This window comes from Ambystoma mexicanum, chromosome 6p, assembly GCF_040938575.1.
Source record: "Ambystoma mexicanum isolate Mex_15411 chromosome 6p, UKY_AmexF1_1, whole genome shotgun sequence".
Taxonomy (NCBI): domain Eukaryota; kingdom Metazoa; phylum Chordata; class Amphibia; order Caudata; family Ambystomatidae; genus Ambystoma; species Ambystoma mexicanum.
In genome coordinates this window covers 540,260,898-540,279,143 of record NC_090935.1, presented here as the reverse complement: position 1 = coordinate 540,279,143, position 18,246 = coordinate 540,260,898, and the positions used below count along the sequence as shown (strand labels likewise).

At 45.0% G+C, this 18,246-nt stretch overlaps 1 protein-coding gene across 1 annotated transcript in view; it reads right to left on the bottom strand.

Moving 5' to 3' along the window:
* Positions 1-18,246, bottom strand: part of SHISAL2B (shisa like 2B) — a 371,262-nt gene that overhangs the window by 197,653 nt on the left and 155,363 nt on the right. The gene's annotated exons all lie outside the window — the stretch shown is intronic.

Below are 18,246 nucleotides of genomic sequence, written 5' to 3'. Positions count from 1 at the left end.
TCCGTGATTACTGTATCCTCAATACTGAAGGACCTGTATTTACTGTTGAGTTTGTCGAGAATTTCCTTGGGACCTGCCGGTAGGATTTCTGTTTTGTCCCCATTGAGACACAGGCCATTGGCGCCATCCAGGCCTGGATGAGGGGATGAGGGCATAGGTTTCATTTAGGGTGGTTGCATCTTGTACATAGGAGCCAGAGAGGGGGAGAAGAACTTGAGTATCATCGGCATAGTTTGTAAAAACTATGCCGTGCTCATCTAGGTCATTGAAGAGGGGTATGATTCCTCCTAGATCTGTCCACAACCTTTGATACAATAGACCACACAATACTGAGGAACAGGCTCCTCACACTAGGCGTCAAATACTCTGCCCTTAATTGGATCTCCTCCTTCATCTCCAACCGCTCACAAATCATTCTCCTTCCTCCTTTCTCCTCGGCTCCCCACCCAGACACAAAAGAGGGGCCGCAAGGAGCCTCCCTCTCACCACTCCTGTTCCGCCTCTACCTCAGCCCTCTGCCTGCCCTCATCCGCTTTCACTCCCTTACCTGCTACAACTATGCATACAATATCCAGATCATTTTCAAAATCCCCCAAAACCAAGCCTCTTATAGATCAACGATTGGATGACTAACAACCACTTGATCCTCAATCGGGGCAAATCAGATATCCTAATATATGTCAAAACTGTTCTGATCCCACAACATTTGCCATGGCCTCCTGCCCTTGGAGCCCCACCTGCCCCCTCCACCTCCATCAAATATCTTGGATGCACCATGGACACAGACATATCCCTCTCTAAGCACATCAATTCTGTATCCAGAACTTGCCACTTTTACCTACGCATCCTAAAGCTAATCTTGCCATACCTCACTTACCCTCAAATAATTGCTGCTATACTGGTCATTATAACCTCCTACCTAGACTATGCCAACTGCCTCTATCTAGGCGTCCCAGCATGGCAGCTAAAGAAACTTCAACGTATCCAAAACGCAGCAGCCAAACTGCTCCTCGCCCTCTCACCCAAAAAACTCATAGCCGCTGCACTCAGAATTCTGCACTGGCTCCCAGTTAGCCTAAGGGCAACCTTTAAAGCCAGGTGCATCACACACCACGCTCTGCATCACTCAGGACCTGTGTTCCTTCAGAACAAAATCATCAAATACCAGCCCCCCAGAAACCACAGATCGGGCTCAGCTCTCTTCCTAGCTATTCCACTGCATCACTCCACCAGACTTGGTGGCTTAACCTTCTCTATCCTAGCAGCCACCATCTGGAACACTCTTCCTATACACATCTGCTGCACTGAAAACTACTTCTTCTTCAAAAAAGCCTTCAAAACCTAGCTTTTTAACACTCTGTCCTGAAAAACCCATAAACCTGAAGTATATGAACTGTCTCCCCAGGCGGGGCAGGCTGCACTTGTGGCGTCTCCAACCTTTTTGCTCCAAACACCTGACAGTGGCAACTGTGCCCGCGGTGGCCCGGACCTGACACACACTCCCATACACTTATCACGACTCTGCCGTCCCCCTATTCACAGCACTCACATAGGCAACGTCACAGGATTGATGAATGACTGCACCAGGCAAACCGACAGAACACAGGCTAATCACAGCAATAGTAGTTGAGGTACATCAGTGTGATGGAACGAACGGCGCCTATACTGCAATCAAAAATCTAACCCACATAGAAGAATGTGGCGTCCTGTGATGATTAGTTGCAACATAGACTGTTGTTACTGCTAACCGCTTCTGTCACAGCCGCGAGAATGAACAAAAGAATCTGAATACCAGAGTGGGCATCCTAACATCAAAGCACCTCCAATTACGTATAATGCACCACTCCACTGGTCACAGGCACGGCTAACCACACACATCAGTATACAGCAAGGACTATGACAACAATCCAGTCATGCTGTTCTCATATATTTCCGACTACACCTCAACACCACTTGACAGCCCTATTCTTCCCAGCAACCATCCACATGCCTAACTGCATGGGTTGCTTTTCTATCGAAGCCTGGCCAGCCCAGCCAAGCCTTTTTCGGCCAAATGCACAGACACATCATAACTGTGCCCCAAGACTACCAACACTCTGGACTCAGTCCTACAAGGGCGTACCCACTAACAGCACATTGAAACTATAATAATGGTAAAATTGGCGCTATACACATGACGAGTACAATACAATACAATATGAATTCTATGGTGAACCGAAAGAGAAAGCGTATGAGGCTCTGGCTGTCCTCCTGCATAGCTATTTTTTTGTTTCTTGCAATGCAGGTTTGAAAGGGGAGAGACATTTATTTGGACAGGCGAAAATAAAATAAATCAGGAATCCCTTGGGACTGGTACTGGTTAACGGGAGCGCTACACCATTCCAGGAGCAATATATCAATCTGTAAACAAATAAAAGAAAATAGGATGAATGGAATGTTAAGAATACTATCCTGAACTCCAGCGGGCACACAGTAATGGGTATTAGGCTAAAGTCATGTCACACTGGGCCTCATTACAACCTTGCTGGTCTGGAAACAATGGTGCCGGTAGCAACGTTTTCCTGACTGGCACATTCTGACCCACAAATGTGGAAACACTGTCACCGCAAAGAGACCCCCACGTTGTTACTGCACCCAGTAGCACCGTGATCGCAAACAGCAGGATGACTCGTCGGACGTCCTGAATTACTGGCACAGCGGTAGTACAGGCACATTCGGAGTTCCGCCTACACGGAAACACCGCCATAGAAATGGTGGTGCCACCATGACCACCATGCCTGTAATACTGGCACCACGGACCAGGCGTTGAACAGTACCAGGTGAGCAGCAACAGGTCCCAGGTGTAGCAAATTAGCCCAGCTGCACACTATTCACCCTGGGAATGTACAAAAGGACCACACCCACACCCAACCCACCTCCCAACACAACCATGCTTGCAGTCGGTTTAGCAGCAATTGGGATGGGGAACCTGCAAGTAGATATTGAGGCTGAAGCAGCACTGAGGCAGAGGAGGAGGCGTAGGCGCAGGAGGCGAATGAGGAACCAGTTGGCCATTCCTAACATCAATGTGCAGCATGTAGCACCCCACAGGCAGCCACCAATACCCTGCATAAGGGCCATACCCTGGAAACTGACCGCAAGCCAAATCCACACCATCTACCGGCTTGACAGGGTGACCATTTTATCAATAGTCACCCTCATCAATGACGACATCTGCAGTTCCACCCTTGTTGAAGGTAGTGTCGGTACTGCACTTCCTTGCAACGGACACATACCAGCACACCATTGGGGAGCTGCATGGGCTGTAACAACCCTGTTTTTCTAGGATATTGTTCCAGGTACTGAATGCGCCGCTGCACCATGTGGCAGACCACATCGGCCTACCCCTGAACCCCTGCCCAGGACTGCATATCAGGACTACAGACATTGAGAAGGCAAAACAGTGTCAGTAGGAATGAGTGAGCAAAGTTTACAATATAGAAAGGTTGTGTCAATCAAATATTGCTAAATTTCATCGGTGCCATCTTCTATGTTGTGTGATAACAAAATACTGAGAATGTGTACATGTCATCATCACCGACAGGACATTTCCACCATTGACATAAAATCACCTCCCTGTCATTCCCATTCAGGTGATGCAGGATACCCCCTAACGCCATGGCTGATGACACCCGCTAGACGACCACAGAAAAGGCATGAGGAGGCCTACAACCGGGCACACATCCGTACACAGGGCATCATAGAACAGACTTTTGGACTGCTCAAAGCCAGGTTCCACTGCCTCAGCAGATCCGGTGGTGCATTAATGTATAGCCCCAAAAAGATTGACAAAATTGTTCTGGCATGTGCCATGCTGCACAATATGTGTATTCGACGGAACATAGCACTGCCCCCGGACATGGACCCAGCAGATGAGGAGGATGGGGATGTCAACGATGATGGGATGGGTGTGCACCACTGTGGGATGCAATGGATGGTCAGCATGTATTCACTATTTTTTCTGAACAATCCTCACAAGCACAAGGAGCACATTTTCACATACGTAATTTGTAACACTTACATTAAATAATTGATACACACACATAAGAAGATTGTCCACTCATTATTCAGATAAACAACACAGTGTATTGAGATAAAGATATAAGATAACAGGTGCAACGATAATAACCACCCAAACGTACGCTCCCACCTCCCAGGCCCCAACTACCTGTCCCAACTATGCCCCCCCCAAACGTACCCTACCACCTCCCAGGCCCCAACTACCTATCCGAACTATGGACCCATCTTCCCCCTCCCAAACGTAGCCTCCCACCTCCCAGGCCCCAACCACCTATACGAACTATGTACCCACACTCCCTCTCCCAAACATACCCTCCCACCTTCCAGGCCCCAACTACCTATCCCAACTATGGACCGACGCTCTCCCTCCCAAACATACCTTCCCACCTCCCAGCCCAGAAATAGCAAGTTCTGGAAGAAGTGTCACTTGATCATCACTACTTCCTGCCACGCTTGGCGGCATGTTTGTCCCTCTGAGATGATTCAGACAGGTGCATTGGACCTTCTCCTGGGGCTGCCTGCCTGGGAGCTAGTAGGCGTGGTGCTTGTGGAGGGAATTGGGGTGTTATGAGGCAGTAGACCTGTCATGATGGCCTGCAGGGCCAGCGCCATTGTTTTGGCAATGTTCAATTATCTACTTTTGCCCTCACGGACCATCCGTGACATCAGGACATTGGCAGAGGCGGAAAGCCCAATGGCACGTGCAACCCGGCCGCCAATAGCCTGGTTGCCTACATTAGAGGATGAGGGACGGTGTGCTGTGTGACGTGCACATACAGTCTCCCTCGATGTTCTGGCTTGTCCGTCATCGGCGTCAGATGATGTTCCTGTGGGTGAATGAAAGGCATTCTGTTAGTGGACAGACAGGATGAGTATTGTAAAATTACATGCAACATGGTCATCGAGGTAGATCACATTGTGGGTGCAGGCATTGATGCATGTTATGTCTATCTCATGCATGGGTTGCCATAAGTGAGGTGCCGGCACTGTGCACAGTGTGCTGGGTATGCTCACATGTAAACCAACATTGGGCTGTGGGTAGTGCCATGTGTGTCTGCCCGTGTGCAGAAATTTGGGATGTGTGTAAATGTTGGGGGGCAGGGGCCATGCCTGGAGTCGATGTGTGACCTGGTTGACTGGCCAGGATGTGTGTGGTATGTTCATGGTAGGGCTGCCAGGTTCATATGAGAACAACAATGAAAGATGCATCCTTACAAGATAAGAGTACCTTAACCAAGATAAATTAACAACACATTTTGGAATAGATGGAATAACCAGTTCCTGGTAGTTTGTGGTCTCTCAACCTTGCTAAATTGTAGTAATATAGCAGTAGAATTCTGGTTAAGGAAAATGGCAATTCTAACTAGTACCCCTGTCTGTAATTGACTTAAAGGTTCTGGTGAAAACAAATTGATTTCCCAGTAACTAGCCCATAATTGGACATATAACCCGGTGGAGGTCTGTTCGCACTCGTGTTCCCAGGTAAAAAGTCTGAGGGTCCACTTGGACAACTAGCTAGTGTCCCGAACATACAAGCAAAATTGCTGATGTTTTGTTTTTTCTTGTTTCTATCAACAGTTATGCCTCCAAACAAGTGAAAGTGTCTTCATTGAAAGAAGCTTTCGTAGGATTTTTTTTTAAAAACTCCTTTTTGATGACTACTCCTGAAGAAAGTCCCAGAGTTTTCAGGAGGACTGAAACATGTTGTGTGTGTAACTTGCAGTTGTAACCAAGTGCACTATTTAAATTGAAAATGTATATTTCATTGATAAAAATTAAAAGACGGATCTATCCTCTCATGATTTTTATTGTAAACAATTGATGTATTTTTACTTTTTATGTTTGGTCATTAGTATACTCATATATGCTTGTTTTCAGGTTGTTTTATGTAATTTACTGTATTGTAATTCTACCTCATGAGATTTTTATCTTGTATTGAATCTTAATAACATTATTTAGTATTGATGATTTATCATTTTTTTGTAAATGTGATTTGTAGCGATGTTCTAGAGTAAGTGACTGTTGAAGACATTTTTCTCTACCTTTTTCTTACTGACTAGTCTCACCTTCCCGAAATTAGGGTAGAGGACCATTTTTGTTAAAAGTGGTTATTTGGGCTCTCCCAAACCATGTTTGAGGTTCGTATGAGTAACATGCACTCCACAATCAGTGTGTGCCCATGTCTCCCTGCAGGTGAGGGCATACCAGTATTGTGATGTGCTGGCAGTGGCAGCATGGCAGACACACATGCAATACTCGTGTCCAGGATGCACGTTGTTGCATTCGTAGGTTATGTTTTGCGGTATAGGTATTTGGGCCTGCTGGAGAGTGGTTCTTCTGTGTGTGCATGTGCAGATTATGGGGTGGGGATGTGTGTGTGGCCTACGCCATAGCCATGCTGTACATGCAGCTGTATATGGGTGTGCCAGCATGGGTGCGTGTGCTGCAGTGTGCAGGTGACACTCATTATGGGTCCTGTATTGACCATGCCAGTGCTACCGGTACCTTGCTACTGGAGCCATTACCAATATACATATGCTGACTTAACACTTCAACTCGGATGTACCTAGTACAGGGAACAGGAGGTCAGGCGGCAGGATGTTCTTTATTCACATTTTTGTTGAGTCCCATAGAGTCCCATTTGGGTGCGTAGACATGTGCAGTGTCAACGTTGTTGACAGTGGCAGTGATTACATGGCAACTGTGCATGGCAGGAGCACAGCACCTGCCACAGGTGGGCAGGTTGGCTGCTGCAGCCATGGCAGTCACTGTAATGGCCCATTGTCATGTTTTTGCTGGACCTGTCACATGGGAGGTGGTCTACTTACACAAAAGTTTCAGTTTAGATGCATTCATGTGTGGTGCATTGTCATTTGGTTGTGTATGGGTCATACTTGGGCGCAGGGCATCTGACTGCCTTTGCACCGTATTCTGTGAGGGGGGCATTAGAGTACTGGGTGTGGTCGGGGTGATGTGAACTGTGGTATGGGCATTTATGTGCATTGATGGTGGAGGCGGGCAGGATTGGCTTGATTCATCTTTATATTTGTGCACTTTCTGTACTCACCAGCCTCAACAGGTGTCCCAGCTCCTGTCTCTGGTCTGCCGACTCCCTCAATGCCCTCCAGATGCAGCACACTACTGCACTTGTCCTCCCATGGGAGCAGCTTCAGGGGTGAGGGTGGTCCGCCACTTGTTGCTGTGCATTTTTGCCTGTGGGCAGCCAGAAGGTTCCGCACCCTTAGGCAGAGGTCATCCCAACGCTTGTGGCAGTCCTTTATGCTACAGGCTGTGACACCCATAGCAGTCACCTTCTGGGCTGCCTTTGCCCATATGGCCTTGCACCTGAGCTGCGTGCTGCGCCGCTGGTCAGCAGAGAAAAGCTACCTTGCATTTGCCACAATATAGTACACCAGCATGGGGAGCTCAGCCTTACTGAAGCGTGGCTTGCGCATACGGTTTTGGGGTATCCTTGAAGACATGTCCCTGTGTGTGTTGGGCCACTCACTGATGCTGGATGGCTTCTGGTACAGGGAGATTGCAGTGGATTGTGATTTTTGTAATGGCCGCCATCCTCTTTACGGTTCTGGCAATCACGTTATTTCCGGTTCCGGTGTTTCTGGCTCTGCGTATGCAGTGCCGCTATATCCGGCATGCACGCAGTGGAGGTGGATGCACCGCCAACATTGGTGGTGGTACATCCATCTTTACCGCTGTTAATGTGATGATGGTGCCACTGGTTCCATGCATTAGGGATGCGCGAGGCCAGCAAGCCATAATCCTGGCACCACACTCTAGTAGACACGGTAGGAACGCCATCACGGTAACACCGCATTTTTACCTCCAGACTCGGAATGAGGCCCATTGTTTTTTTTACAAAAGACTTGGCTATGATAAAAAACGTCCTTTCATGGGTACGTTATGCACTTTTAAGCAGGTGAAAAGGGTACTATGGGTCGGCCCTTTGGAGGACTGTTAGCCATCGTCAAATCAGGAGAGGGTTTGGAGGTGGTAAACGAGTATGAGGTGTGAAAAGGAATGTTGGAAACGCACATAAAAGTGAGGGAAGGAACACATGCTGTGGAATTGTTAACACTGAATGTGTACTGGCACAAAGATATTGTGAGCATTGACGCTATGTTGGATAATTTAATCATTTTTATACATGATTGGTGGAGTTTAGAGAAGTGTAATGAAAGAGGGACATTTGATAATAGCTGGGATCTGTATTGTATTGTATTGTATTATTTTATTTGTAAAGCACTTCTACACAAACACTTCAAGGCGGGAGGGGAACAAGGGAATACAACAGTCATTCTTAGTTTCTGAATGATCTAGCAAAAAAGATACATCTGAATGCATGATGTATTGAGGTATAAAATGGAAGCAAATATGAAAATGAACTATATGAAAGATCTGGGAATAAAATGGGTCCAATCTATGAGAGGACTGGGGCTTGAAAAGCATAGTGGGATCCCCGGTGATAAACCCCCTAAACATACTTGGACTAATGGGAAAACTGTCTTCACCATAGATTACATCTTTTTAGAAAATTGGCTCCACACAAGATGGTCCTCCTTTGATATCCTTGAAACCCCACTGAGCGATCATAGTACCTGGTGTGCAGAATTTTGTCTAAAGTTTAATGAAGGTGATTTGAATGGACCACGCGTTCTCCTACATCTTTTTAGAAAATTGGCTCCACACAAGATGGTCCTCCTTTGATATCCTTGAAACCCCACTGAGCGATCATAGTACCTGGTGTGCAGAATTTTGTCTAAAGTTTAATGAAGGTGATTTGAATGGACCACGCGTTCTCCTAACATTGAAAAAGTTTCAGTTGCAAAGTGTTTACAGGGAACATTGTAGAATGGAAATTAGACACCTTCACAGTAGATTGTTTTGAGCCTTTTTTGGAGGAATTTGTAGATGCTTTTTTGGGCTCATCTAGTCAGGGTAAAGCCCCGAAACATCAGCATACACATATCTTTGATCAAAAGGTGGCAGAGAGGAAAAGACTTAAGAGATCCCACATCAACTCTGCAAAGAGAAAGGTGGGTATTGATTCACGTGCTATAGTCTTAGAGATCAGACAAATAAAAAAGTATTATAAAAATTGGTTAAAGGGCCATACTTTGTTGATGCTGCAAAGAGACACTGAACAAATATTGGAGAAAATAAAGGAGACAAATACTCAACAGTTCCTGAAACTGATTAATGCAGTGGGAAATAATAATCGAACAGCACAAATATGCTCTGTCCAGAGTTGGGCTGGGTGAAGCATTATGAAGTAATCTTTTCAGCTAGTAATCTGGAGATTCCAAAAAATGAATCCAAAGATTGTGTTGGGGATGAGGATTGGAGCCCGAAGTTTGATTATGAAACAATTGGAGGATTTTTGATAAAGATTAGCTTGTCAAGTGCTCCAGGTCCTGAGAGACTCTCAAATGCCCTCTTTAAGTCTGCCAAAGGTAACTGGGCCATGGCGTTAACTTTGCTGTTACTACTGAAATTTGGCTGCAATGCCTTTTGAAGGCTTTCAATGATTTTGCTGTTGACAATTCGCTGATGAAAAACATTTTAAAAAAATTAAGTTATGCAATGCACTAGGAAAAAAAGAACTTTCAACTGGTCTGTAGAGGGTGAGACCTTAGAGCGAGCTGATAGTTCCATCTACCTGGGTAAACCGCACAAATCACAGGTGAGGGAATGGCTGAGGACTTGGGCTATAGCTCAATCATCTCAAATGTGTTGGGTTGATGCAAAATTTGGAAAGTTCTCAGTTATCCCTATTCTAAAATGTTATGCAGGAAAATTATTACCAAAGATTCTGTATGGAATTGAACTGCATTACCTTTCGGTTTTAGAGAGGTTGCCTGCAATAGAGGGAATTATTTGGCGGAGAGCCCTAAACCTTCAGAACTCAGTGCCTGCTTCTGAAATTTTGTACAAGCTGGGTTTACATTCCATGCTGAGTAGAGCCAAGTGTAGACTTTTAGCATTATTCAGACACATGATTTGCCCTGTAAGAGAACCTTTGTATTGTGACCTCTGTAAGTTAAAAGGCACTAAAAAGGTACCTTTTATTAATGAAGACACCTATTACTGTGAATATTTGGGCCCTGATTCACAGAAGCGTTTTATAATGCCGCAGTCCCATAGGAAAACACTCTGTGAATCAGGCCCTTGCTGTCTGGAATGAACATGACAGATGATGACTTGATTTGCAATCCAGGTAAGGTAAAGCTTAATATATGATGGAGACATTGAACACTTACAAGTCTTTCAGTCATTTAGATCTCGGTAATGCAAATCCAGGGACAAATAGCTCCTTACTTCGCTATTTATGCAAATAAATGGATAAGGAGAGTTTTTATAAAGTTAGATGGAATATGGATCGAACTAAACAAACTCTGGTGAACTATGGTATGTGCACAGTTGACATGTCTTCTTGCAGATATTGTGGTGACACAGCAGAAATAGAAAGTCTTAATCATCTTGTGACATTCCGCAAAGGACTATTTGGTAAGCGTACAACATATTTTAGTACATTTGTTGACATGCGGTTTCCTGATGGCACGACCAGGTTCTGGAATTATTGCTTACCGGGAAGAACAAATAGCATGGCATTGGCTGTAGTGGGTTTTATAGAAAGTCGAAAACTGATTGCTTGATCGATGATGACTTTTGGATCATGGTTCATTTAATGCAGAGATGGAAAAGACCAGACCTCCTTGTGTATGTAAATCTAGCAATACTTTCATGGTGTGTATATATCCTCTGGAGCATAGGGAGCACACGGTCATTGCCACATGGGTCTCGAGATGACGTTCCTAGACCCATGAAACCAGCAGTATACCCAATCCAAAGAATCCAGTCCAGTGTGGAAAGGATAAAAGCCCTGCACTACGACCCCCAATATTCATCAATGGGTCGGATGGAAAATGTGGACCAGGTCTGTGCTAACCAAATATGGGACTGTTTTATTGTGTGTTCTAGCTACTCTTTCTTTTTTTTATTGTTATTTGGCAAAATAAGCCCTTAACAAAAAATGTTTTTTAAAAAGCATTGCCTCAACATCACACATAATACACAAGTTTAAACAAAACTAAAAACATTTGATACATAGTACACAATTTTGAAGAACAATAAAAACATTTCATCAATAGACAATTCATATAAAACAAATATACAATTAATTCATAGCAATTTAAGATAATGTCATTAAAATATTTCATTCTGTTATCAAACCATTAAAAACATTTTTCCATAGCATCAGTAGTTATTTTCAATACTAATTAAGGTACTCATAATATTCGCACCCAGGAAAGGGTACTCAGCCAATCAGGTGGCTGGAACACCGGGGTGGGTGGCGAGAATACACAATCCCCACCCGCTGTCCCAGCTACCAGAGGCCCTTGCCCGGCTGGTGCTTTTTTTCCTTCTTTTTTTCATTGTGGGGAGGCAACATTGAGCCTATCCCTGTTGCCTCCCCACCCCCTTTACTTACCTGTGTGACCGGAGCATTGGGCTCCGGTCCAGGAGCTCCTCCCGTCTGGCTGCCACCATAGACATGGGAAAGGCACGTTGTACCTTTTCCATATGGCGGCCATCTCTTTTTTTTTTTCTATTTGCAACGGGAGATTGGCTGCACTACTAGCGCGGATCTCCCAATGAAAAATGGTGATAGCTATTTGCACCTCAGATGAACCCCAGGGTGCCAAGGGCTTTCATGCCCTGCCAGTCAGGCCGGAAATGACCTTTAACAGCCCACATCACGAGCTTGGGATGGGGGGCTGTTAAAGGCCATGTCAGCCCTCTTGGCAGGGCTTGAAAGCCATAATGATCTCATTGTTTGTGATATTCAGAAGACACCTTTTGTGGAGAACATCCTGCTTGTATATGGCGCACCATTCGCGAAGAAAATGAAGCCTGGTGCATGCTTGTCAATACTGAGGATTGGAAATGTAACTTATTTGTATAAAGTGCTCCCCATTAACATGTATTTAGGAATTGGTTTTCAATTAAATTGCAAAATGTTTTTGCAGCAGCCGTTTTATGGGCATGCATATCTCCCTCCTGGGAACATCCTTTCTTTATTTGTATGCGTCAGACCACATAGATCGGTAATTGCTAGTTTCCACTGGAAGCCGCGTGTTTTGATTCAGTCTTAGTCACTCCAAAATCGGTGCCTGGGATTAATTGTGGCCTGCAGTGTGATTAACACGTTTTGCTGGCATGACTCTCAAATGCTAGGAAAGCTGAGTGAAGTTTTCTTTATTTTTAACCACAGCTGACAAATGATAATTACTGATTTCTTTGTTGGACACGTAAAACATGCAGTGGCACAGATGCTTTCCCTCCAGTCGTGCACACAAAGTACTCCTTTTGGTATGGCAGGACTGAGCTGTGCCTTCTGCAGTGCTGGCCTGTGTGGGCACTCTGTTTTCTGCTCTTCTTAGACCCTCTTCAACCCACCCCTCCCACCTCCTTACTTCCATCTCCCTTCTTCCCTACACCCCCTATGAAGTATGGAATTTCTTATAAAGCTTCCAGCATGTTGTTCCTCACTTAACAAATGTTCTATGTCAGTTTTGTGTAATGTTTAACAGTTTTGTAATCCGTTTATAGGTGTGCTTAAACATTTGCTACTTGGACCCATTTTTCAAATTTGTCCTCTGCTAATCTGACAGTATGAATTGATGAATTGTTGTCTTTTATATCTATTTTGAATCTATTTTGTAGGTGTTGGTATAGTGAAGAGTTGGTAGAGAGACAGTCCTTCCTTTCACCTTTGTTCACCTCTGCCTGTTCGTCTGTCAGGGAATCAGGAGAGGTCTAGTGAGATAAATGTGCTTATGTTTAGAATTCTTGTCCGCAAATTAATTTCATTTATATTAAGGAGTGATATCCTGAAATTATGACATGTTTCCGACCATAGAGGCCTGGAGTTGGACAACCCTGGACTACAGAATAGCAAATCCCAAGGTCATCCCCTGTTTTGATCTTTGCTACTTCATGAAACAAAACACGATGGAGTCTTGCATGAAGGAGTGTGGCAAATAAAACCACCCAGAGTTGAAATGTTCTCCTTTCCCTGGGTACTAAGGAGATGGATCACCAAACTGGTCGCAGGGCAGTAACAGGATAAAGTTATCTTGAGCTTTTTGTGTAAAGATCCAGCGCAACCCCAAATCGATCACTACTGCCTGGTTAGATTAGCTAGTGAGGCTATGTTGAGTGCAAATGTATTTTCACCCTTGGAGTAGTTAGGACCCTGAGGTTTGACTGTTTTTTGTGAAGGAACCCCAGCGAGAGATTTCACCACAAAGGGCGACTAAGGCCCGAACATGGTGCCAGCCAACTTACTAGAGCGTCAGAATGATTAGTGGCGCCCTCTCTTGAGCAGAGAGCTTACAGAACTGAATGATGTTGGCTGCATCCTTGGCTCAAGGAAGGGGGCAGTAGTGGTTCCTGTTTTCAAGAGTGGAGACCAAGAAAATCCTGCCTGTTACAGGCCTCTTTCCCTGTTGGATTTGCCATCGTAGAAACGCCTGAGATCTTGAGTGGATGTATGGCCTCCTTTATCGACAGTGAGCCATTGCTTGCTTCGATGGCTGACAATTACAATCCATATAAGGGTGAAATGGGGAAAGGGGCATTTGTATGTCCTTTTCAGACATCCAGCAGGTCTTAGTACACACAACAACATTGATGGGAAAGGGTGGGCTACACACCTTTGAGGACTATTCAATCACTTAATGCGAGGAACAAGGCTGTAGTGAGGTACGGTAGAAGGGAGAGACAACTGCACAAACATCCTTACAAAGAGATACCCATTAGAGATGTGGCCCAGTCCTGCAGCAGTTTAATTTATATGATTGTACAGCGATGGTGGACGCAATGGTGTTATGATAGGGGAACCTGACTCACCAATTCTAGTTGGGAAGCGCATCCCTATTTTGCTCTATGTAGACAACACAATCTTGCTATGAAGTACAGTTGAAGGGTTTCAGTGGCAGAGACATGAATTTCTCTGCAGAAACGAAGCTGGAGATAATCAGAAAACAGCGAGGATCATGAAACTAGGGACATGAACTCTGCACTCTAGAAGGTTTTAGGTCGTGGGGCTAAAAGCTTGAGAAAGTAACAGCTTAGCCCTCTGAGTTTCAAAATATTGTAGTTTGGCATGGCATAGTGAAATACCTTCAACTCTCTCTTCCTAAATATATTCCTTCTCGAGCTCTTCGCTCATCCGCCATCAACTCCCTCAGGGTCAGCCGCTTCTCCAAGCAACGAGTTGGGGGTAGATCTCTCTCCGCGGCAGGGGCCTCCCTCTGGAACAGCCTTCCTGCCTCCCTGAAACTTGAGGAGAACCATCTCCGGTTCCAGAAGCACCTCAAAACCTTCCTCTTTGCTTCTGCTTTCTCTCCCCTGCTAAATTCCTGACTGAAATTGCACTGAATCTGCAACTGGGCCGCTCTCACAGATCTCGGTCCTTGGCCCAGCCACTCTCCCATTGCACTGCCTACCTGGCAACCCCTGCACTGCGGGAGTGTCTCTGTATCCCTACAGCCCCCCTTCCCAGCACTTGTCTGCACTTACCTTGCCACCAGCTGGCCCTTATTATGTATCTTGTTATTCTACTACTACTGTACTGCACTTTCCCCTCTCCCTTTCCCCTTGCACTTTTCCCTTCCCCTCTACCCATGCACTTGCACGATCTGAATGACACCTGGCCTAGTAGGATCATTGTCTGTCTTCCCTTTGTTCCCCATCCCTGCCTCGTCGCGCCTTGAAACACTTGTGTATAGGCGCGTTACAAATACCATATCATATCATATCATAATGCAGGCTCATTTAATCCATCTGGTGTTTGATTGGGAGCTGCACCCGACAAGGTGCTATGATTTACTCTGTTATCAACGAAAGGACTACCATGGAGAAAGCTGTCTTTCGCAGGAAACTTCTCGCTGTGTCTAAAAGCATGGCATTGCTTGCAATGAGGTCAGCCGTGAGATTGCTTGATAGAGCAGACAAACACAGTGTACGGCCACTGGCCCCAATGGCCAAGAACCTGGTCTAATCCTGAAGGAAGCTTCTATAGCACATTTATTGAAGACATTTCTTCCCTGCATAGGGTGGAACACATCACATTTTTGATTCTGTTGGTGCTAAACCTACAATAAACCTAACTTGTTCTTTGGTGGAGTGGCAGAGACTTTGAAGACAACCACAACCGACTTGGTGAGGAGAGTGTCCCCAGAGAAATGTTTCAAAAAATCTTGGCACTATATTTTTTCAAGTATGTTGCTAAAAAGAAAACATGTTTTCAAATCAGTGTTGGATTCAGATGTTGTTGTGTGAATGTAAAATAACTTTTCTTCAAGTACAAAGTTGACACGATCGATCTAGAATTAAAAGTCACTCAAATACAATGTGTAGCTTCTGGGTAGAATCAATACACTTCATTTTTTGAAATCTTCACAGACGCAGAGACATACAAGAACATGAATAATTGAACACACACAAAATGTATGAAACTGTCACAGTATAAAAGAAAATACACACTCTGGGGTTCCTATATTAATCCATATCTCAGTCTGCACTTCTATAGCTTTTCCATATATGCTCCGGCTTTTACCAAATGGGAACCAACTATATGCATACATTATGCTGTCACTGCCTTGCATTGGGCCCCACAGGAAGGCCCCAATTGATGGCAAGCCTAGAAAGTCATTTCATTAAGGTGCAGTACCTGACAATCTAAAGAGCAAGATTTACAGAAGCGTTGCATCTTGGCAATCTTACCAGTATCCATCCCTGCTGAAACATCAATGAGTAATGCTCGAACTATTTCCAATGAAAGCAACCATTCTCACCAGAGGCAATCAGCTACAGTGCACTACACAGCTGTCATCATACATCGTGCCAACACATAACCACGACGTAGTGTGACACAATGCTGCCCGATTTCCAATTTAACATTAGCGCTACTTTGAGACTTGGAGCACACTAGGAGGGGATTACAGTCAAGCAGCGCCAAGGTGTACGAAAAAGAATGTGTTTACACAACGGGAGACTTTTGATACTTAACTACACCAACTTCGAGTTTTTTTTCGAGTTTTTGGTTGTTACTTTCTAAACAGAGCAGGACCCATTTTTAACACACACTAAATACTAATCTGATACCCGGAAAAACTTAATAAAGAATGCAACTAAAACGTAATCAGCTAAAAGAGCAATTGAAAATGGGTTGTATGTAGGAGAACTTAAGTATGAAGTATGGAAACATTGTATGTATATAGGCATGACAGTTACATCCCTAGCCCTAACTAACTGCAGTCACATTATTGGTCAAAACAATGAGAAAGTTAGCAACTATCTTTTATTTTTTTCATCGATAAATAAGTCTGAAAAGGGAAGGAATTGTCAAGACAGGCATCTCGTTTTGATAGCGTACCCTTTTCACATGTTCGGGCCATCGTGTTGTATCGAGACAAAATCCCAGAAGTGATTGAGCGATATGGGAAGTCGGGCTGGCAGCCCCAAGGAGGTGGGCACCTGGGGATACTAGATACTGGATCGACTCCCTGCACCACGTGGGTGCTTCCCATGATTATCGTGATGCAAGGACAGTGTGGACACTGACACAGGAAGCAGAATATTCCTGTCTGATGGGAAAGAAAGGATTTCCGAAGGATGGAGATAGGAATTCAACAGGAGCAGCTGCAGAGAGGCAATGATGAGGGCGATGGATGGAACCAGAACTACCAGGAGGCCGGGAAAGGTCGAGGGAAGGCAAGGGGCAAGACTCTGGAGGCCGGAGAATGGAATAAGAAGGGAGCAGAGAGGAGAAGAACAGGGCAACGCAGAGAAAACAACAAACAACAGGAGATAGGGCTCGGGAGCCAATAAGAAGAGTCAGAACACTGTAGGCAGGGTACTGGCTGAGCGCATTAAGACGCGCTCGGCCGCGTGAGAGCAGGGCCATTGCTGTGGAGACCCCCAAGGCTTGGAAACACCATGCATGCGTGTAAACCGAGGGAGCCAGGGCACCGCGCATGAATGGTGTAATCATCATGGCGGCACCCAGGGAGCATCCACGGCCGGCCAACCCCTGGGATCCCACCGGATGAAGCGCCAACGTGGAAAGAGGCACCAGAGTGGGCGCTACAGCTAAGGGCTATTGAAGGTGTGTCTGTATGTGTGACTGTATGTCAACGGGCTGAAAGTGGATGCACGTGTGCTAGTATGACTGAGGTTGCGTGTTGGCCTGGAAGTGAATGCGTGAGAGTGTGTGACAGGAATTTAGAATTGAGTACCTTCCATGTGAATTTATCACAAGCTGCATTGCTAACCAATTCATATTGAAGACACGTGTATCGAATAAGCGGAGATCGAAAAGAGCATTTTCAAACACAGTTACATCAATACTCAGGAACATGATCATTGGTGAGTTGATCACTTTCAATTTTACAAACCAGTTCCATTCAGCAATATGATAAAACATGAATTATTAATATGAAATGACCTTTGTGATCCCCTTAGCTACTTATCACAATTTCATACATTCCTATATTTCCACCTCATTCCTGATATGCCTATTGGCCTTTCTTTAATCAACGTATAGATTGTTTTAGTTTGCTTACCTTCACATTCTGGTTTTGTATTACATTAAAATAACTCTCTTAACGGTATTATCAAATATGTATACTAACACCTATTTATTGTTTGTGTTTATCCATTCTGGTTTGCTGGTCAGCAGCATTTGAACAGCTATTCTGAGAGTGCAGCAGTCAGGCGAAGAAAATGAAGAGCAATCCATCAGTCGTGACAGTCAAACTATGGTATGCAGCAGTCCAACAGCAGTGGCAGTCAAACTATGGTATACAGCAGTCCATCAGCCGTGACAGTCAAACTATGGTATAGAGCAGTCCATCAGCCGTGACAGTCAAACTATGGTATGCAGCAGTCCATCAGCCGTGACAGTCAAACTATGGTATGCAGCAGTCCAACAGCCTGTGACAGCCAAACTATGGTATGCAGCAGTCCATCAGCCGTGACAGTCAAACTATGGTATGCAACAGTCCATCAGCCATGACAGTCAAACTATGGTATGCAGCAGTCCAACAGCAGTGGCAGTCAAACTATGGCATGCAGCAGTCCAACAGCAGTGTCAGTCAA